The sequence below is a fragment of the Bufo bufo genome, chromosome 3 (genome assembly GCF_905171765.1).
Source record: "Bufo bufo chromosome 3, aBufBuf1.1, whole genome shotgun sequence".
Lineage (NCBI taxonomy): Eukaryota > Metazoa > Chordata > Amphibia > Anura > Bufonidae > Bufo > Bufo bufo.
Genome location: NC_053391.1, coordinates 303,947,203 through 303,968,069, shown reverse-complemented (window position 1 = coordinate 303,968,069; position 20,867 = coordinate 303,947,203).

Below are 20,867 nucleotides of genomic sequence, written 5' to 3'. Positions count from 1 at the left end.
GAGGGTATGGGTCTCGGATGGTTATCCGGTTTAGTTCGCGGAAATCTAGGCAAGGACGCAGGCCCCCATCTTTCTTTTTAACGAAGAAAAACCCTGCAGCCACGGATGAAGAAGAGGGTCTGATGTGTCCCTTAGCCAAGCTCTCGGAGATATAATCTTTCATGGCTTGTCTCTCCGGACCCGAAAGATTATATAACCTGGTCTTGGGTAATTTTGCACCAGGAATCAGGTTAACCGGGCACTCATAAGGACGGTGAAGTGGTAACTTCTGACAACCCTTTTCAGAAAAAACGTCCTCAAAGTCCGAAATAAATGTAGGTAGGGTAGCTATGGAGGCGACTAAGCAATTGCTATTTAAGCAATTTTCTCTGCAATGCTCACTCCACTCCAATATCTCCCTGGCCTGCCAATCCACCACTGGATTGTGCGCTACCAACCAGGGAAGACCCAACACCACAGGAGTGGGAAGCCCCTCCAGAACATAACATGAAAGCAACTCGTTATGGTGGTCCCCTAACCGAAGGTGTAAGTTATAGACAATGTGAGTGAGGTTTCTCTGAGACAGAGGAGCAGAATCAATTGCGAATATGGGAATAGGTCTCTGTAGCGTACAGAGAGACAAACCCATAGTGTGGGCAAAATGGGCATCTATCAAATTTACTCCTGCTCCACTGTCTAGAAAAAAAGAAATAGTCTCCATCTTAACGCCAAAAACAACAACCGCTGGCAACACAAATTGCGATGTTCGTATGGAGGAAACGTATACCCCCCGGCTGACATCCTCCACACAGCCTGGGGTTAGTAGTTTTCCGACGGCTTTTTGTTTTTGAGGAAGGAAGGACAGACATTAATAAAATGACCCCTCTCCCCACAGAAAAAACTAACCCCACGCCTACGGGGAGCCTCAGGAGGACAGACCTGACGAGTAGTTCCTCCTAGCTGCATAGGCTCGTCTAAGTCCGTACAGACTAACTGCTGCTAGGCTCGTCTAAGTCCGTACAGACTAACTGCTGCTTGGGAGGGGTTACCAATTGCTCCGTTTTTTTCAATCTGTCCCTAAGACGTCTATCTATTCTGATAGCAAGGGACATAACCGCATCAAGGGAAAAGGGAGTCTCATACAGCGCAAGCGCATCCTTAATCCTTTCGGATAACCCAGAGCAGAACTGACTCCTGAGAGCCGGGTCGTTCCACTGGGTATCCGTAGCCCACCTACGGAACTCTGAGCAATACTCCTCTACTGGCCGCTCTCCCTGTAGGAGTCTCCGTAATTTTGATTCAGCCAGTGCGACTCGGTCAGGGTCGTCATATATGAGACCCAAGGCCCCAAAAAATTCATCCACTGACCGGAGAGCCTGGGAATCAGTGGGTAAAGAGAACGCCCAGGATTGCGGGTCCCCCTGCAGCAGGGAAATAACAACCCCCACCCGCTGTTCTTCATTACCAGAGGAGTAAGGGCGCAGCTTAAAATATAATTTACAGGCCTCACGGAACGTCACAAATTTGTCCCTTCCCCCAAAAAATCTGTCAGGAAGAACAACCTTGGGTTCCGCAACAACCTGGTTACCTGTAGCAACCGCTGGGCTTGCGGTCTGTTGTAATTGCTGCTGTTGCTGGAGGACCGATGCCTTCAATCCTGCCACCTCCAAAGACAGGCCTTGAAGTTGCTCTGACAAAGCAGCAACTGGATCCATACTGGATTCTAAGTAGGTAGAAAGAATTTTTTTTTATTTTTTTTTACCTACACAAAATAAGGGCCAGATATAATGTAATGACCGGCGTCACGCAAAGGGAGGGAAATGGGAAGGCCCTGTCCAAGGGAGAGGGAAAGGTGGTGACCCCTGACTCACCTTGCGGCTGGCACCTGACTGCCCTGACGTCCCTAGACGGGTTCCTCACCCGTACGCCGATCACGTGCCTAAACCCTGGCTTTCCCTAAGATGAGCCCTGTGAAGTGAACGGGGCAGTGGGATCACTAGTCCGCACCACTGACACTAAAGGAAAACACCAAGGAGAGGACAGACAATACAGACAAAACATATAATCCCAGGTGTGCGACAACAGCAGACCACCAAGGCCCACAGGGATCCGGAGGGTAACGCTCTGGAACAACAACCAGGGAACACAGTTACACAGCTCCAGTAGGTCAGTATAGAAGTCCAGGCAGGAAGCTCTATATCTGGCAACCAGAGAAGTGTGAGAGGGGAATATAAGGAGGTTGGGAGTGCTGGACAAGAAACAGCTGAGGAGAAGGAGCTACGGATCCCTGAGTAAGCCAAAAAGGGTTGCAAGGCAAACCCAGAAAGCTACCATAAAGAAACAGCACTATGTTTCTATATAGAGCGCGCAGCCACCCGCTGCGACTTCCTGACCCCGGGTATAACGGAGTCAGGCGTGGCTCTTGACACCCTCGTGACACTCACTTCCCAAAAAATGGTATAAAAAGTGATCAAAAAAGTCATATGTGCCCCAAATTAGTACCAACCAAACGGTCACCTCATACCGCAAAAAATGAGGCTCTAAATGAGACAACCTCCCCCTCAAAAAAAATATGGCTTTCAGAAAATGGGGACACAAAAACATAATTTTTTTCAAAAATGCTTTGATTGTGTAAAATCGAAAAACAAAACAAAAACAATAGACATCTTAGGTATCGTCACGTCTGTATGAATTAGCTCTATAAATATATCACATGATCTAACCTGTCAGGTGAACACTGTAAAAAAATAAAAATAAAAACTGTGCCAGAACAGCCATTTTTTGTTACCTTGCATCACAAAAAGCGTAATATTTAGCATTCAAAAATCATATGTACTCCAAAATAGTACCAATAAAACTGTCACCTTATCACTTGTTTTCCAAAAGGGGGGCTTCAAATGGGACATGGTGTCTAAAAACCAGTCCCGCAAAGTCTGTCCTCAAAAAACCATATGGCGCTCCTCTCCTTCTGTGCCCTGCCATGTGCCCATATAGCAGTTTATGACCGCATATGGGGTGTTTCTGTAAACTGCAGAATCAGGGTATAGATAATAGATATTGGGCCAGATTTATCATTACTCTGACAGCTCACTCTACTTTCACATATGGCTAAAGTCAGTTTTAGCCAAGTCAGATTTATGATCGGCCCTTTAAGACTGTAATAAATGTGGTTTGACGGTAGCAGTTTATCCGTCAGTAAGCAGCTTTACAAAAGTCGCACGTTTTTACGAAAAAGTCGCACGTTTTTACGAAAAAGTCGCATGTTCTATTAAAAAGTCTCATAAAATAAGCATGGTCCTCACTGGAGTGAAATTGCGCATTTTTTTGCGACTTTTTTGCAACTTTTTAAATAGTCCCAATAGTAAATCTGTCTAGAGATTAATTTACATAAGAAAACACGCCCACTTTCAGAAAACTGGCGAGCATAGTGCAGAGCAGAAAAAAGTCGCAAATATGTGCGCAGTTTTAGCGTTTGCGCATTTTTTTGCGACTTTTTCACTCCATTATTTTGACTTGAGCTAATGATAAATCTGGCCCATTGAGTTTAGTTTGGCCGTTAACCCTTGCTGTGTTACAGGAAATAACGGATTAAAATGGAAAATCTGCCAAAAAAGTGACATTTAGAAATTTATCTCCATTTTCCTTTAATTAGGAACACCTAAAGTGTTAACAATGTTAGTAAAATCTGTTTTTAATAACTTGAGGGGTGTATTTTCTAAAATGAGGTCATTTATGGGTGATTTCTACTATGTAAGCCCCATAAAGTGACTCCAGAACTGAACTGGTACTTAAAAAAGTGGGTTTTGGAAATTTTCTTAAAAATGTAAGCATTGCTTCTAAAATTCTAAGCCTTCTAATGTCTTAAATAAATTACATTTATAAAATTATGTTAACATAAAGTAGATATATGAGAAATGTAAAGTAATAACTATTTGTGAGGTATGACTATCTGCCTTAAAAGCAGAGAAATAAAATTTTTGAAAATTGCGAATTTTTTCAAATTTTCAGGAAATTTTGGATTTATTTTATACTGTAGGTGATTTATATTGACTCAAATTTACCACTATTATGAACTACAATGTGTGTCACAAGAAAACAGTCTCAGAATAGCTTGGATAAGTAAAAGTGTTCCAAAGTTATTACCGCATAAAGTGACACTTCAGATTTCCAAAATTTGGCATGGCCCTTAAGGTGAAAAATGGCTTGGTACTGAAGGGGTTAATATAGCACACAAACAAATAACCTACATTATAAACATTGGCATATGTTGAAAGATGATAAAACGATAGGCACATGATTTCCGGTGAGACCACCTATTGTATTTACTAGAGCACAGAATCTGACCTCATGGGTAGGGATGCAGGTTTTTTTTCAGTGTGGTATATGCAAATGGTGCAAGGTTGTTCAATTTTCTCACAAGACAAATATATTTAACCTATAACAGTATAGGAGTAATATACATCATAGAATGTGGGTGTAAAAAACAATATATAGGAAGAACATCAAGAAATTTAAAAACTAGAACTGCAGAACATATACGCAACATCTGTTCAGGTTATGAAAAACATACACTATCTGTGCATTATAGACAGTTCCACTATAGTGACACTAGTAACATGAAGTTTGCAGCTCTTCATACAATCATAAAAGACTGGCGAAGAGGTGACGATATTAGTAAGATGTCTAGAGCAGAATCAAAAATGATTTTCAGTTTTGAGTCAATTGTTCCTAAAGGACTTAAAAGAGTTGTCCCACGAAAAATATTTTACAGTTTTCAAGCCAGCATATAGATCTGAATACTTTTGTAATTGCATGTAATGAAAAACTTGGCATACAATTAATGTACCTGTATAGCGCCACCTGCTGTTTGTTTTTTTCTTATTTCTTTGTCCTGCTCACTGAGATGACTGCACATGCTCGGTTTCATCCTTAAACTGCCTCCTGAGCTGTGATAGGGAGATCATGGGCATGCCCCCTGAGCTGTGATTGGGTGAGCATGGGCACGCCCCCTGAGCTGTGATTGGGTGAGCATGGGCATGCCCCCTGAGCTACAGCAGAAAAGACACTCCCCTTGAGCTGCCAGCATAATATAAATCTAGAGCAATGAATGGGGAGATCTCTGGATCCATGAGAGGTACAGGGCTGGTTCTAGCTTTGTTAGAAAGAGATTGTCATCTTCTATATGATGTCTGATTTTTATTGTTCACAGAATTCATGGGATAACCCTTTCAATGCTGAGATGGAACTGTTTGGTTTTATATAAATACAGTTGTAGCAATTTCAGATGACTGCATTCAACATTATCATATGGGTTTCTGGTGGACCACATGGCCATCCATATCAGGATGTTTTCCAGCACATGGATGCCCCTGCGATCTCTATCCCTGTTCACACCACATATGAGAAGATGCTAAACAACTAACCAAGCAGAACCAGCTTATTCATGATGCTAGGTTAGGTACCTTTGCAAGATAATATATAGATGCCCCTATTATTCATTAGATCCCTGTTCACACCACATTTGAGAAGACACGAATCAACTGACTGAGTAGAGACAGGTGGTAATTTAAGATGTCAGTTTGCTTCTGGGCCTGTAGCATTATTGCATATAGTTTTGGACTGCAATTTTCATTGCATATTAATTGTATCTAGGATATTGCTAAGCTATATCGCAGCTATATGTATGTTTTATTTCTTTAACCCCTTTAGGACACAGCCTTATTTCACCTTAAGGACCAGGCCATTTTTTGCAAATCTGACCAGTGTCACTTTAAGTGGTGATAACTTTAAAACGCTTTGACTTATCCAGGCCATTCTAAGATTGTTTTTTCGTCACATATTGTACTTCATGACACTGGTAAAATGAAGTAAAAAAAAAGAATTTTTATTTATAACAAAAATACCAAATTTACCAAAAATTTGGTGTTCCACAAGGATTAATGGAAAATTGAGATACAATTTCCAAATTTCACTTTTTTGGCAGATTTATCATTTTAATATTTTTTTTCCAGTTACAAAGCAAGGGTTAACAGCCAAACCAAACTCAATATTTATGGCCCTGATTCTGTAGTTTACAGAAACACCCCATATGTGGTCGTAAACCGCTGTACGGGCACACGGCAGGGTGCAGAAGGAAAGGAATGCCATACGGTTTTTGGAAGGCAGGTTTTGCTGGACAGTTTTTTTTTTACACCATGTCCCATTTGAAGCCCCCCTGATGCACCCCTAGAGTAGAAACTCCATAAAAGTGACCCCATCTAAGAAACTACACCCCTCAAGGTATTCAAAACTGATTTTTACAAACTTTGTTAACCCTTTAGGTGTTCCACAAGAATTAATGGAAAATAGAGATACAATTTCAAAATTGCACTTTTTTGGCAGATTTTCCACTTAAATTTTTTTTTACATTTACAAAGCAAGGGTTAGCAGCCAAACAAAACTCAATATTTATGGCCCTGATTCCGTAGTTTACAGAAACACCCCATATGTGGTCGTAAACTACTGTACGGGCACACGGCAGGGCGAAGAAGGAAAGGAATGCCATACGGTTTTTGGAAGGCAGATTTTGCTGGACTGTTTTTTTTTACACCATGTCCCATTTGAAGACCCCCTGATGCAACCCTAGAGTAGAAACTCCATAAAAGTGACCCCATCTAAGAAACTACACCCCTCAAGGTATTCAAAACTGATTTTACAAACGTCGTTAACCCTTTAGGTGTTCCACAAGAGTTATTGGCAAATGGAGATGAAATTTCAGAATTTACATTTTTTGGCAAATTTTCCATTTTAATCAATTTTTTCCAGTAATAAAGCAAGGGTTAACAGCCAAACAAAACTCAATATTTATGGCCCTTATTCTGTAGTTTACAGAAACACCCCAGATGTGGTCGTAAACTGCTGTACGGGCACACGGCAGGGCGCAGAAGGAAAGGAATGCCATACGGTTTTGGAAGGCAGATTTTGCTGGATTGGTTTTTTTGACACCATGTCCCATTTGAAGCCCCCCTGATGCTCCCCTAGAGTAGAAACTCCAAAAAAGTGACCCTATTTTAGAAACTATGGGATAGGGTGGAAGTTTTATTGGTACTAGTTTAGGCTACATATGATTTTTGGTTGCTCTATATTATACTTTTTCTGAGACAAGGTAACAAGAAATAGCTGTTTTGGCACAGTTTTTATTTTTTGTTATTTACAACATTCATCTGACAGGTTAGATCATGTGGTATTTTTATAGACCAGGTTATCACAGACGCGGCGATACCTAATATATATACTTCTTTTTTATTTATGTAAGTTTTACACAATGATTTCATTTTTGAAGCCAAAAAAATCATGTTTTAGTGTTTCCATAGTCTGAGAGCCATAATTTTTCAGTTTTTGGGCGATTACCTTGGGTAGGGTATTATTTTTGTGGGATGAGATGACGGTTTTATTGGCACTATTTTGGGGTGCGTGTGACTTTTCGATCGCTTGCTATTACACTTTTTGTGATGTAAGGTGACAAAAATGGTTTATTTAGCACAGTTTTTATTTTAAATTTTTTACGGTGTTCATCTGAAGGGTTAGGTCATGTGATATTTTTATAGAGCTGGTCGATACGGACGCGGCAATACCTAATATGTATACTTTTTTTTATTTATGTAAGTTTTACACAATAATATCATTTTTGAAACAAAAAAAAATCATGTTTTAGTGTCTCCATATTCTGAGAGCCATAGTTTTTTCAGTTTTTGGGCGATTATGTTAGGTAGGGTCTCATTTTTTGCGGGATGAGATGACGGTTTGATTGGCACTATTTTGGGGTGCATATGAATTTTTGATCGCTTGCTATTACACTTTTTGTGATGTAAGGTGACAAAAAATTGTTTATTTAGCACAGTTTTTATTTTAAATTTTTTACGGTGTTCATCTGAGGGGTTAGGTCATGTAATATTTTTATAGAGCCGGTCGATACGGACGCGGCAATACCTAATATGTATACTTTTTTTTATTTATGTAAGTTTTACACAATAACAGCTTTTTTAAAACAAAAAAATTATGTTTTAGTGTCTCCATATTCTGAGCCATAGTTTTTTTTGGGTGATTGTCTCGGGTAGGGGCTCATTTTTTGCGGGATGAGGTGACGGTTAGATTGGGACTATTTTGGTGGGCAAACGCCTTTTTGATCGCTTGCTGTTGTACTTTTTGTGATGTAAGGTGACAAAAAAAATGGTTTATTTAGCACAGTTTTTATTTTTTACGGTGTTTATATGAGGGGTTAGGTCATGTGATATGTTTATAGAGCTGGTCGATACGGACGCGGCAATACCTAATATGTATACTTTTTTCCCCCCTATTCTTTACCAATTTTTTTTTACTTTATTTGGGGAAAATGACGTTTTTGTTTATTTTTACTTGAAACTTTAAATTTTTGGGGGGAAAGCTTTATTTTTTCAACTTTTTTTCACTTTATTTTTTGTCCCACTTTGGGACTTCTAATTCCTTTACAATGCATTCCAATATTCCAATACTTCTGTATTGGAATGCATTGGCTGTATGAGTAATACTGTGTGTATTACTCATACAGCTTCCGGCCTGTGTGATCCAGGGGGCTGGATCTCACAGGCTCGTCACCGGAAGGCAGCGCGATGCCTTCCTTAGGCATCGCGCTGCCTTCCATGCCATCGGGTCCCCCCTACAGCCGCATGGGGACCCGATGACACAGCCGATCGCTGCCGCAAACCGCAGGTAAAGCCGCAAACCGCAGGTCTGAATTGACCTGCGGCTTGCGGCGATCGCCGACACGGGGGGGGGGGGGGTCATGTGTACTTAAGGGGGGGGTCATGTGTCCTGAAAAGGTTTAATATACTCCTTGACGCACTCACTTTCTCTATTTATATTCTTCTTTGATTTGACATACTAGGTCCTCCCAAAAACTGCTACCAGGGCGTCTTTGTCCTCAGTGCCCTAAAAAATAACTGTGCCCAACAAATAGTGCCTCTGACATTAACAGTGTCATAAACATAGTGTCCCCCAAAACTATTTGTGCTAAGGTGATACTCCTGGTACGCCCACAGTAATAGTGCTCCAAAAAGTCCCACCAATAGTAATAATTCTCTGCCAGAGTGCACTTAGTGTTAACAGTGCCTCCAATAGTAATAATTCCCTTATTGTGCCCCATAAGTAATAAGGACCCCATAGGCTCCATACTAGTAAACATTTTCCCCATAGTCTCCCATTAGTAATAAAGCCCACCATAATGCCCCCCAGAGGTAATAATTCCCCTTATAATGTGTGCCTATAGAAAAAAAGCCCCCTAATTTGTGCCAGTACTAAAAATACCCCCTTATAATGTTTTCCTGAAGAAAAATCACCCTCTTAAAATGTGTACCAGTACAAAAAAATGCCCCCTTATAATGTGTGAACGGCGGTGCAGGGAGACATTGACAACTGAGGATGGCGATACAGTTTAATATATATAATTGCCCATGGCCCTGCGGCCACCCCCACTTATCCCCAATAGTGATGAGCGGCAGGGGCAATATTCGAATTTGCAATATTTTGCGAATATTTTGTAGAATATTCGTCTTATATTCGCAAATTCGAGATTATATTCTTGATTGCGAAAATCGGCAATGTATTATTCGCGTAATGTGCGCGATATAACGACTTGGGTCACTTATGCTACATTTTTCAAGCTGGTATAAGTTTCCTAAGACTGGAGAAAATGGTTGACACGGCAGAACATTAGAATAGCTTTATATGCAGATAGAGTGCTCCAATATATTTGCGCTTGTGAATTTTCGGCAATTAATGATGCACATATTTTTTTCACAATACATGCAACTTGTATAGTAAGGGGCAGGCAACTTTTCTATTGGTTGCTAGGGATGTTGCTAAACTGTGACAAAGCCTTCTTATTGGCCCACAAGCTAGAAGAAGGGAGGGATGTACACCTGATGTGTACTGTGTTAAAAAATAAAAATATATGAATATTCGTCATTACGAATATACAGTATAGCACTATATTCTAAATATTTGCGAATTCTCAAAGTGCCGATATTCGTGATAAAAATTTGCTTTTCGAATATTTGCGCTCAACACTAGTTCCCAGATCGCACTGCCTGAGGCAATCGCGTCGACTCATTGGTGGTGCGCCCCTGGGACCATAGCACTCAAAATAATGACTTCCCTTTATTTATTTTTTTAATAGCGTTTATTTAACATTTTGCATTTAATACAACACTCCCAAGGGGAGAATAGAGAAGAACAATCCTTCCATGACCCATGCACTCACATTGGCAAGTCCAATATTAACATATATCTTGACCATAAAGGACATATAAGTGACTTTAATACAAGGTAACACTGTTATCACCAAATTAGTTCTAGGACTCACTCAAACCGCATACACACTCACATTCATACAATGGGTGATACATTCGCCATCACTAATGACTTCAAGTTGTGCCCTCCGCCTGGACCCAAAGGCCCCAGATATTATCAAATCGATCAGGCAATCCCCTTGCCTCGTATGTCAATTTGTACATTTGCAGGTCTTTATTTATCAGGAGTACCCATTGGCTCACTGTAGGACACTTGGGCGGTTTCCAGTTCAAAAGTATATTCTTCCTCCCATAGAACATCAACAATCTTAATAATATTCTGCTATATTTGGAAGGAGTAGCTTCAGAGACTAACCCTAGTAAACAAATTATAGGATTACAGATCCCTGGGAGCCCTAACCTAACATTAATAAAGTTACATATTCCCTTCCAGTATGACTTCATCACCGGGCAGAGCCACACCATATGAAAGAAAGAGCCCCTCGCCTCTCCACATCTGTCACATCCAGGATTCGGTATTTGCCGCATCTGATAAAGACGCAGTGGGGTCAAGTACACTCTGTGCATCCACTTAGCTTGAATGAGCTGATCTCTAGCACTTATAACCGACGTTTTCCATCTCAGACGCCACTCCTCCAAATGAGCATCCTCCATTTAACAAAGGAACACCTAATAGGGGATTCTTGCATTTTGACAATTTCAGCATAAAAGGAAGATATAGGTTTGCATGGGATTTTCCTTCTGGCTACTGATGTCACTACCAGAGCTTTGGGAAGTTCTCACTGCTCTGTTTCTCCGCCCCTGTGATGAAGTCTTTACTTTCTGTTTCCTTCCTCCCAGCTGTTCCTCCTGCGTTTGATTTCCCTGCCTTTAAATCACCCCTCCTCCTATTGTAGGGCGTGGATTATATTTCTCATTTCAGTTGTAGCTCTTGCTTGAGTATCTTGACTTGTAGCTATCAGTTCACTGGACCTGTGTTCTGCTGCAGCAAGCACTCCGGATATTGCCAGCTGTCCTTGGATCCGTCTTCTCTGCGGCTGCAGCTCCTTCAGCTAAGTGTGCAGACATTGTTGTGTACTTGGTTATTTTCTGACTGGATTTGAGGTGGCCACGGTTCCCTCCATATACTGAGCAGGGCACCGGTGGCCGTGCCCCTTCCACTATTGTAGGGGTTACAGTGATCATCAGTCTTAGGTACGCGGGCATGACTCGTTCCGCCATTTGGATCCGGGCATGTGCTTTAGCAGCATAGGGAGAGCTTTGAGGGTCTGACAGGGGTCACCCTTTATCCTCCCTAGTTTGGGTCCGGTCAGTAACTCTTTTTACTGTGTATACTCTTGTTGCTCACATACAGCCGTGACATTATAATCCACCAAAACCGTCCTTTTTTTACATGGATCCTATTTCTGGCCTGGTTGACCGCATGCAGGGTCTTTCTTTGGAAGTAGCGGATCTCCGTCAATCTATGACTCAGCTTCAAGCATTGGGCTCTGCTCCGGCTCATGGAGTCTGTTGCGAGCCAAAGGTCTCACTTCCGGAAACGTTCTCCGGGGGCAGTGAGAATTTTGTTTGCTTCAGAGAGGCATGCAAACTCCATTTTTGCTTGTGTCCCCACTCCTCTGGTAAGGAGGAGCAGAGGGTGAGGATTGTCATCTCCCTGCTCAGGGGTAATGCTCAGACTTGGGCTTTTTCGCTGCCATCAGGGGATCCCTCCCTTCGATCCGTGGAAAGATTTTTTGTGGCCCTGGGGCAGATATATGATGACCCGGATCGTGTTGCTCTGGCCGAATCTAACTTACGTGTTTTATGCCAGAACAAACTGTCTGCGGAGCTTTATTGTTCTGAATTTCGGAGATGGGCAGCTGATTCAGGTTGGAATGATGCTGCACTCCGGAGTCAGTTCTGTCATGGTCTCTCAGAGAGATTGAAAGATGCGTTTGCTTTCCATGAGAGACCAACGTCATTAGAGTCTGCCATGTCATTGGCGGTACGCCTTGATAGGCGTCTAAGAGAAAGAAACAAGACCTCTCTGTCCAGCCATTGTCAGTCTAGGGGCAATGGTGTGGACTCATTCAGTGTGCAGGGGCCTCATCCTGTCTCGCTCCCCTCTGAGGAGGAGCCCATGCAGCTAGGTCGACTTGCCCCTGATAAAAGAGGATTTAGTCCTCAGAGTATGGTGTGTTTTTGTTGTGGGGGCATAGGTCATTTGGCAAATGTTTGTCCGTCTAGGAGATTCTTGAACTGTACTAAGAGCGATAATAAGAGAAAAACCTCAAAAGGTAAATCATCAAATTCTGCTTCATCTGCTACTTTGGGCAAAGTTGATGTAGGAATTGATGCTTTTCCTCTGACCTGCAGTTCCCGTTTTCTCCTGTCTGCCAGGGTGGCGCTAGAGAGCAAAGTCATTTCTTGTGAGATTTTTGTCGATAGTGGAGCGGCCGTCAATCTTATTGACACTCAATTTGTAGCCATGCATGGTTTTCAGGTTTGCACATTAGAAAAGGATATACCTGTTTTTGCTATTGACTCTGCTCCACTCACAGAGATCTCTGAAGGGCATTGTTCACAATATCCGGCTAGCTGTAGGTGACACTCATGTGGAGGATATATCTTGTTTTGTCCTTAACGGATTGCCTTCTCCTCTAGTTTTGGGGTTACCCTGGCTCACTAGACATAACCCCACTATTGATTGGCAAGGAAGGCAAATAAATGAGTGGAGTGACTTTTGTAGAGAGAATTGTCTCACAGCGACTTTTGCAGAGGTGTCTACTAAAACTGTGCCATCATTTCTCTCTGATTTCTCGGACGTGTTTTCCGAGAGCGGTGTTCAGGAGCTACCTCCTCACCGGGAGTTTGACTGTCCCATTAACCTCATTCCCGGCGCCAAGCTGCCAAAAGCACGCCTCTACAATCTCTCACAACCGGAAAGAATCGCAATGCGAACTTATATCTCCGAGAGTCTCGATAAGGGGCATATTTGTCCCTCAAAGTCACCTGTGGCCGCGGTTTTTTTTTTTTGTTAAAAAAAAAGATGGCTCTCTGAGACCTTGCCTAGATTTTAGGGAGCTGAACCGTATCACGATTCGCGATCCCTATCCCCTTCCTCTGATCCCGGACCTCTTCAACCAAATTGTGGGGGCCAAGGTGTTTTCCAAATTGGATTTGAGAGGCGCGTACAACCTGGTCAGGGTCAGAGAGGGGGATGAATGGAAAACGGCCTTTAATACCCCTAACGGGCATTTCGAGAATCTCGTTATGCCTTTCGGCCTGATGAATGCTCCGGCCGTCTTTCAGCATTTTGTTAATAGTATTTTCTACCATTTAATGGGGAAATTTGTATTGGTGTATCTTGATGATATTTTGATTTTTTCCCCTGATGTTCAGACCCATCAGGATCATCTTTTTCAGGTTCTGCAGATTCTGCGGGAAAATAAATTGTACGCCAAGCTGGAGAAATGTCTTTTTATGGTATCAGAGATTCAATTTTTGGGTTTTCTCCTCTCTGTTTCTGGTTTTCGCATGGATCCGGAGAAGGTCCGTGCTGTACTTGAGTGGGAGCTTCCTGAGAATCAGAAGGCATTGATGCGCTTTCTGGGTTTTGCGAACTATTACAGAAAGTTCATTTTGAATTATTCCTCTGTTGTCAAACCCCTTACTGACATGAAAAAAAGGGGGCGGATTTTTCCTCTTGGTCGGAGGAGGCGCTTGCAGCCTTTTCTAAGATTAAAGAGAGTTTTGCGTCTGCTCCCGTCTTGGTGCATCCCGATGTTTCCTTACCTTTTATTGTTGAGGTGGATGCTTCCGAGGTGGGTGTGGGTGCAGTTTTGTCCCAGGGCCCTTCTCCTGCCAAATGGCGACCCTGTGCCTTTTTCTCTAAAAAACTCTCCCCGGCAGAGAGAAACTATGATGTGGGAGATAGGGAGTTGTTGGCCATCAAGTTGGCTTTCGAGGAATGGCGCCATTGGTTGGAGGGGGCCAGGCACCCTATCACCGTTTTTACCGACCATAAGAATCTGGCATACTTGGAGTCGGCCAGGCATATGAATCCGAGACAGGCCAGATGGTCTCTGTTCTTCTCCAGATTCAATTTTGTCGTTACATTCCGACCTGGGATAAAAAATGTGAAGGCTGATGCTCTCTCTCGCTGTTTTCCGGGAGGAGGAAACTCTGAGGACCCGGGTCCCATTTTGGCGGAGGGGGTAGTTGTTTCTGCTCTATATTCCGATTTGGAGGCCGAGGTCCAGGCTGCCCAGACTGAGGCACCTGCCCGTTGTCCTTCTGGGAAGTTGTTCGTGCCTCCTGAGCTACGTCACAAACTCTTCAAGGAGCATCATGATACGGTTCTTGCTGGTCACCCCGGGAGTAGAGCCACGGTAGATCTCATTGCTCGGAGATTTTGGTGGCCGGCTCTTCGTAAGTCGTGGAGGGTTTTGTGGCTGCTTGTGAGACGTGCGCTCGCGCTAAGGTCCCTCGTTCACGGCCTTCAGGTTCCCTTCTCCCGTTACCCATACCTTCCCGTCCTTGGACACACCTGTCCATGGACTTTATCACGGATCTTCCTCGTTCCTCGGGGAAGTCGGTGATCCTGGTGGTGGTGGACCGTTTTAGCAAGATGGCTCATTTCGTACCTTTCCCTGGTTTACCCAATGCTAAAACGTTGGTGCAAGCTTTTGTCGACCATATTGTTAAATTGCACGGCATTCCCTCTGATATTGTTTCCGATAGAGGCACGCAGTTTGTGTCCAGGTTCTGGAAGGCTTTCTGTTCTCGCCTGGGGGTTCGGCTGTCCTTCTCTTCTGCTTTTCACCCGCAGTCGAATGGTCATACTGAGCGCCTCAATCAGAATCTGGAGACATATTTGCGCTGTTTTGTGGCAGAGAACCAGGAGGATTGGTGTTCATTTCTCCCTCTTGCTGAGTTTGCTCTGAACAACCGTCGTCAGGAATCTTCTGATAAGTCACCATTCTTTGGTGCATATGGGTTCCATCCGCAGTTTGGGACATTCTCGGGAGGGGCTCTTTCTGGTTTACCTGAGGAGGAGAGATTTTCCTCGTCTTTGTCTACCATTTGGCAAAAGATTCAGAGTAATCTTAAAAAGATGAGTGAGAAGTATAAGCGTGTGGCTGATAAGAGACGTGTGCCTGGTCCGGACCTGAATGTGGGTGATCTGGTGTGGTTGTCTACAAGAAATATTAAACTGAAGGTTCCCTCCTGGAAATTGGGTCCCAAGTTTATTGGGCCTTATAAAATCTTGTCAGTCATCAATCCTGTTGCCTTCCGTCTTGATCTTCCACGTGTTTGGAAGATACATAATGTATTTCACAGATCTCTCTTAAAACCATATGTCCAGCCCACGGTACCCTCCTCTTTGCCTCCTCCTCCGATTTTGGTTGATGGCAATCTGGAGTTTGAGGTTTCCAGAATTGTGGACTCTCGCATTGTCCGCGGTTCTCTTCAGTACCTCGTTCATTGGAAGGGTTATGGTCCTGAGGAGAGGATGTGGGTTCCGGTGTCGGACATTAAAGCCACTCGCCTCATCAGGGCATTTCATAGGGCTCATCCTGAGAAGGTGGGTCCTGGGTGTCCGGAGTCCACCCGTAGAGGGAGGGGGGGGTACTGTCACTACCAGAGCTTTGGGAAGTTCTCACTGCTCTGTTTCTCCGCCCCTGTGATGAAGTCTTTACTTTCTGTTTCCTTCCTCCCAGCTGTTCCTCCTGCGTTTGATTTCCCTGCCTTTAAATCACCCCTCCTCCTATTGTAGGGCGTGGATTATATTTCTCATTTCAGTTGTAGCTCTTGCTTGAGTATCTTCACTTGTAGCTATCAGTTCACTGGACCTGTGTTCTGCTGCAGCAAGCACTCCAGATATTGCCAGCTGTCCTTGGATCCGTCTTCTCTGCGGCTGCAGCTCCTTCAGCTAAGTGTGCAGACATTGTTGTGTACCTGGTTATTTTCTGACTGGATCTGAGGTGGCCACGGTTCCCTCCATATACTGAGCAGGGCACCGGTGGCCGTGCCCCTTCCACTATTGTAGGGGTTACAGTGGTCATCAGTCTTAGGTACGCGGGCATGCCTCGTTCCGCCATTTGGATCCGGGCATGTGCTTTAGCAGCATAGGGAGAGCTTTGAGGGTCTGACAGGGGTCACCCTTTATCCTCCCTAGTTTGGGTCCGGTCAGTAGCTCTTTTTACTGTGTATACTCTTGTTGCTCACATACAGCCGTGACAACTGACTCTAGTGGGCCACACTCTAATTTTAAGGACAGGGATTTAAATTGTTTCTCACAGGCATGTCTCAATTGGAGGAAGCGGTAAAAGCTCGTCCGGGGCAGCCGGAACTCAGCTCGTAGGCTCTCAAAGGAACGGAAGATCCCTTCATGGAATAACTGTGTTAGATACTTAAGGCCCTTCCTAGGCCAGAATTCAAAATCGGAAAGGTGCAAGAGCTCTGGAAGAAGCCTATTACGCCATAGTGGAATATAAGGGGACCAGGTGTCCCCCGCCTGACTTTCAGCATGTATCTCCACAAATCTCACCCAAGCCTCGCTAACTGTCACCATAGACTCTGTATATAACCCAGGACCTGTGACCCTCCCCCCCCCTGTACACCAGATTAGTTAGAGCTTCAAATGATCCAGCTAGCGCCGCCTCTAATACCACCGCCGGGTTATTGGCATCTGCCCTAATCCACCAAGATGCATACATTAGGCGCGTAGCTATGTAGTAAATATACATATCCGGAAGCTGCAAACCCCCCTGTACGTAGGAGGCTTTCAGTGTCTTTCTCGCAAGTCTGGGGGACCGATGGAGCCACAAGAAACGGGACAAGGTTCTATCCAAAATGTCAAAATGGGACTTAGGGATCCTAACCGGAGCTGCTCTATAAATATACAGAAGTTTGGGGAGCAACACCATCTTAACAATGTTGATTCTTCCCACCAGGGTCAAAGGAAGATTTTCCCAGGCTTCCAGCTTACGCGTGACATATTCCATAGTAGGTCTCAGATTCAATTGACAGAACTGCCTAGGGTCCCTATGAATATGTATTCCTAGGTAAAGAAAGCTTTCCACTACCCTCAGTGGTGATACCGGGGAGATGTCCACAGGTTCATCTACATCTATAATACATAAACTAGACTTGGTCCAGTTTACCCGTAGTCCCGAGTATCCCCCATAACCATTCACCACGTCTAGCAGGGTCTCTAAGGAAGGGCCAGGGTCAGCCAAGTAGACTAACAGGTCATCCGCGTACAATGACACCTTCTCCTGAATCCCGGCTATCGTCCACCCCTCTATCAGAGAGCTATTGTTGATCAGCTGTGTCAAAGGTTCCATTATCAGGGCGAACAACAAAGGGGACAGAGGACACCCTTGCCTAGTGCCTCTATACAGCCTGAAGGGCCTGGACATGACTCCATTCACTCTAATCCGTGCTATAGGTGCCTGATATAACAATTTGACCCACTTAATAAAGGAGGAAGGGAAACCAAGGCGAAACATTGTCTCCCAAATAAAAAGCCACTCCACCGAGTCAAAGGCCTTTTCGTTATCTAGGGCTGCCAAGACTCTTGAACCCGCATTATCGTGCCTGACCTGCAAGTTGGTAAATAATCTCCTAAGATTTATATCAGTCGTCTTCCCGGGCATAAAACCAGATTGATCTGGGTCAATAATGGATAGTATCACCTCACCAAGACGCTTAGCCAGAACTTTGGCCAAGATCTTGGCATCCGTGTTTAGAAGGGAAATCGGCCTGTATGAAGCACACTGATCCGGAGGCTTCCCAACCTTGTGAATTACCACGATGGTCGCCTCCCCAAAGGAAGAAGGCAACTTCCCGGACTCACATGCATAATCAAAAGGCCTGAGTAAACGTGCAGATTGCAAAGTAACATCCAACCTGTACCATTCAATCGGGAAGCCGTCCGGACCAGGCGACTTCCCAGGCGCCATGTCCTCGATTGCTGCCCTGACCTCCCCTTCATCAATAACTCTCCCTAAATATTTACTATCAGCCGCAGCCAAAGGTGTAAGTGGGATGGATTGAAGGAATGAACGAATCCCCTCTGGGGAGGAAGTGGATTTAGAACTGTATAGGTCAGTATAGAACTGAACAAACTGTTCACAAATATCTGCCGGTCGATATACCTTCAAGCCATCCCCGCAGGTAATGTGCGGAACTACCGTCTGTGGCACCTCAGTCCTAGCCAGGAAAGCCAAGGCACTCCCATTTTTGTCGCCATCTGCAAAGACTAGGCGCCTCTGGAACAGCAATTTCTTCTGGGTATACTCAGTGAGATGCAAATTAAGTTTCCTCTGGGCCTCATCCCACAAACTACGGTTCGCACCATTTGGGTCTGTGATATAGGCCTGCTCCTTCCCTACTACCTCGTCTTCTAGTTTAACTCTAGTGGCACTCAGCTCTTTCCTGTATGATGCAATTGCCTGAATCAACCTACCACGTAGCACGGCTTTAAATGCCTCCCACTCCACCAGAGGATTAGTAGAGCCCTCATTAAGTTCCCAATAATCCTTTATCCCCTGCTGTGCAGCCCAACCCACCGGCAACACCTCAAGCCATTTACTATTAAGTCTCCATAGCCTTTCGGCAGGTGCAAGCGGCTGTCTCAGAATCACCAATAGGGGGGCATGGTCAGAAATGCCTCTCTGCAAATATTCCGTGGCTACCAGCGAGGGTAACAGCTCCTTACTGAGAAATACTAAATCGATCCGAGAGAGCGCTGCAATGGAAGCCGAATAGCAAGAGTATTGCCGAAGGTCAGGGTGCATATATCTCCAGCCCTCTGTTAGAGCAAATACCTCTGCCCAGGAATTCAACGCATCAGTATGCGTCCCCCCAGGGCGAAGCCTATCCATCGCACGGTCTAACACCGCATTATAATCCCCAAGCACAATCAGAGGCACCGGAGGCAACGCTGCAACACGTTTCATAATTTCGTCCAACACATCCCTCTGAAAAGGGGGGGGGACATACACCCCTATCACTAGATAATCAATGCCTCTGATTGCAGCATGAAGGATCACAAAACGCCCCATCATGTCAGTCTGAACAGAATAAGATCGGAAGGGAAGGGACTTCGCCACCAGAATTGACACACCTCTCGCTCTGGAACTATATACCGCATGGTAAGCCGCTCCCACCCAAGGTCTCTTCAACGCCAGCAATTTCCGCCCCTGCAGATGTGTCTCCTGCAATATCAATAAATCAGGGTTATGTTTCTTTACAAAATTGAAGACAAGGGATCTTTTAATTTTATCATTTAGTCCCCTGACATTCCAGGAGACAAACCGACAGATTGCCATTACGGTGGAGTGTCAAAGCTATACCCCACAAGGAGAATGCACCACACAAACCATACATACACACAGTCACACCCATACTTCAAGAATGCAGTAAAACCATCCCAACATGCCCAGAACTGCGGGCAACTCCCCCCACCCTGCCCAGATATCCCCAACCTATCCAAGCCTGAATACCCCATGATCAATCTCCTCTCTAGTAGATCAGGACGGGGAGGCCCGTGCTGCCGCCCACCACTCTAGGTAAACCTAAGAACTGAACCTAGACAGTAGGACAACCTAGCTTTAGCACACTCAGCTCCCACATATAAAGTGACCATCCTGAACATGAATTAAGACTCTCAGTACACAAGTCCCAATTTACTCAGCCCCTGCGGTCCAGCCAGTCGGACGCCTCCTCTGGGGTGCCGAAGAATTTCACCACCTCTCCATCCTGGACTCTGAGACGTGCTGGATACATCATGGCGTAGACAAGGCCTTTCTCCCGCAACCGAACTCTCACTGCTGTGAATTGCCTGCGTTGTTTCTGCACCTCTGTGGAGAAGTCCGGGTAGAAGGAAATCCGGACGTTGTCAAAATGAATGTCCTTCATACGACGGGCCGTCGCCAGTATAGCATCCCGGTCTCTATAGTTGAGCACTTTAAAGATAAAAGGACGTGACGGGGCTCCAGGGGGCAGAGGACGAGTAGAAATCCTGTGCGCCCGCTCCACTGCAAAAGTCCCCGATAAGGTAATTGGGCTCAAGACTTGTTTGATAAGGCGCTCCGTAAATTCCTCAGGGGATGGACCCTCTGCCCTTTCCGGTAAACCCATAATCCTGATATTATTTCTCCTATTTCGATTTTCGGCATCCTCCACTTTTGCTGCCAGGGTTTTAACTTGATTTTGCAGAGCACGGACCACCGAATCCTCACGTTGAACAGTATCTTCCACCTCTGCCAGCCTTCTCTCCACCTCAGTTGTTCTCTCCCGGATCTTATCGATATCATGCCTGAGGAGAGTTAGGTCGGCCTGTACATGGTCAATTTTGACCGTGAGTGTCGTTTGGCAGTTAGTAATGGCCGCCATAACTTTTGAAAGGTCCACCTCTGTACGTGGAGGAGAAGCCCCAGCTTCCTGGCCATCTGTTTGGCTCATATTGTCGAGCATCAACTTAGGAGGGATAGCAGGCCCTGAGGTGCCCGTTTTGCGGCCCATAAAACCTCCTGCAAGCACCACACTTTGATATTAAAGAGGAAGCAC